At 38.7% G+C, this 2677-nt stretch overlaps 1 non-coding gene across 1 annotated transcript; it reads left to right on the forward strand.

Moving 5' to 3' along the window:
* Positions 1 to 2210: 2210 nt before the first annotated feature.
* Trnag-acc (transfer RNA glycine (anticodon ACC)) lies at positions 2211 to 2283 on the forward strand. Its single transcript has one exon. It is a non-coding gene; the product is annotated as a tRNA-Gly (tRNA).
* Positions 2284 to 2677: the final 394 nt, after the last annotated feature.

Here is a 2677-nt window from a genome sequence, read left to right on the forward strand (position 1 = left end):
GGCATCTGCTGGAAAGATGACATCTGTCAGCTTTGGGTCGATAATCTATCTCTCGATTTTGCGTTCTCCCTTCATTATGCTTTATTACGCAGCTTTTCGTATGGAGTATTATTGTCTCGCTTGAGCACAGATTTTCAGGCTTGATTACTATGTCGTAGTGTCTGATCTTTGTGTGAACATTAACCTCCGTTTCATAATCGATCTACTGGATTGCGATATAACTGACCGTGTAAGTAGGCTGTTTAGGTTTTTATGTTGGTAACGTCACGAAGCGCTCTGTATGAAAGTCAATGGCTGTGCTGTATGCAGTCTGTGACTGGTTAGTATTGTTGGAATATTCGCTATTGTAGTGTTGGGCAGTTAGGTGTTAACAGCGCATAGTATATATATATATATATATATATATATATATATATATATATATATATATATATATATATATATAATGACGTTTCGACACTATTAAGATAAATAAATCGTTTGTTCTCTATCAAAATCTTTCATTTGCCAACTATGCCTATCAGTAGTTAGCGCCTTCAGTAGTTAGAATATTTTATTTAGCTGCCAGTATTGGCGCTCGCTGTATTGCAGTAGTTGGAGTAATGAAGATTTTTGTGAGGAAAGTGATTCATGAAAGACATAGGTTATTGTTAGTCATGCCATTTTTCGTAGGGTTTATTGAAAGTCAGACTGCGTTGCGCTAAAAATATTTTGTGTTAGTTTAGTGTTGATCAGAATAAGTAAAGAGAATAATGTCTGAGTACGTACACTTTTACTCAGCTGTTTGGAAATCAAATAACGTAAGGGGTTTACCAGCACAGTAATTCATATAATTTTCCAAAGGAGAGGTTTCAACCGTGGTGGGATATGCCTAATGAAATTTTACAGTCAGTAAGGCTATTGTTACCGAAGGAGAATAACGGTAATTAGTTTGAGTAAAGTGTACCACAGACTCTTGTGAAGGAAGGATCGATTCTAAAATTAAGCTAAATACTGATAATAATTTTGAAATATGTGGAATATTCTGCAGTCATTCACGAACCGCACGATTTGTGTGTATGGGTGTGGGGAGGGGGGAGGGAAGGGTACCATTTAATTGTTACTACAAAAGTCACTGCTAACAAAAAAGAAAATACGTATTAGCAAAAAAATGGATAATTAAGCTGTCACCAGCCCGATAGGGCAATGAATTTCATTTGCACGATCTTGAGAAAGTACTGGGTAAGAAATGTAAGCAAATTGTCACTAGCGTGGTAAAGAAGGTTGTTACACTTTTCCACAACACAACAGTTCACCAGAAAATAAATGAATCAGAAAGCACTGAGTTTGCAGTTACTTATTCCGAAAGACTGAAATTTGAAACTAATGTTAAATGAAATTACTGGTTAAATAAGTGACTGGCTTAACTTGAACTTTGTTATGAAAAAAATAACTGTCACTAACATCAGTATAACGTAATGCTACATTTAGAAAAAAAAAGCAAGCAATTTACTTTTGATTGTTGAAAGATGGAACTGAATTAACTTTAAGCAAATGAACGACTGCTTTTACTTTTAAGACAACAACAATAAAATACTTGCTAAACCAGCAGAAGTCACTTGTTAAGCTTAAATACAGAATAAATGAAACTGCACACTCTTAATTAGCGCTGTATCTTTAGTTATTAATTTTGCCAGTGAAATTTTTCTTTAAGTAGCCTCTGTTATGCAGTACAAGAATCAACAATTACTGTGGCAGAAAATTTATACTGAAACTGGATTTTAACACACTAACTGGAGATAAATATTTAATCACTTTTCATGTTCTTACTACCCTCGGTGATTGCATGGAAAGGAAAGGGACACGGCTTGATAATAATGTCTGAGGACAATGACAACACAGCTGTCCTACAAGTTTTAACTGTTGTTTCTGGGCAGAGCCACTACATTACTATGTTTGTCAGTTAACAGTCTTACGATGTTGTAGCTCTGCGTACGACGAAGAATGTAGACGACGACAGAGCAGAGCTGTCGTTGTTGCTGCTTCTGCTGTTGTTCGATGACAACAACTCTCAGTTGTTTCCAGAGCCATGGATGATTATGGGACAGGCAACAGTTGGAATTGCCGCTTCTTCCGCATGTCCACTCCCACCGTGCTCTCAATACCCGTGGGTAAACGAATCAGGAGCGTCTACATTGGCGCGAACAGAGCTACAGACTGCGGCGGCATCCGCCTCCGTAGCGCAGTGGTAGCGCTATAGCTTACCATGCAAAGGGGCCCGGGTTCGATTCCCGGCAGGGGGCTGTGCCCTTCATCATCATTCATTATTGACTCGCAAGTCATCGAAGTGGCGTCAACTAAAAAGACTTGCGATAGGGCGGCTGAACTCCAAAGGGGTTATCCTGGTCAGTAAATGGCAGACGATCATCTCATTTCACTGCGTCGTCGGCAATGTCCAACAAGCACTTCCGCACTCTTTCGTAACTCAAGCTGCTCTGCATCCTCTCTACTGGCAGTGCGACAGGCACTCTCCACACGCAAAGACAGACAACGGCACAGCTGCTGCCATTTCGTCGTTGCTATCAAAACATTTCAATAATATTCCCTTGTTTATTACCAAGAAATTTACAATATTTTCATTGTAATTGCATACAGTTATGATGATATCGAAATAGACGACAGAGGGATAGAGAAACAA

The sequence above is a fragment of the Schistocerca gregaria genome, chromosome 7, assembly GCF_023897955.1.
Source record: "Schistocerca gregaria isolate iqSchGreg1 chromosome 7, iqSchGreg1.2, whole genome shotgun sequence".
NCBI classification, from domain to species: domain Eukaryota; kingdom Metazoa; phylum Arthropoda; class Insecta; order Orthoptera; family Acrididae; genus Schistocerca; species Schistocerca gregaria.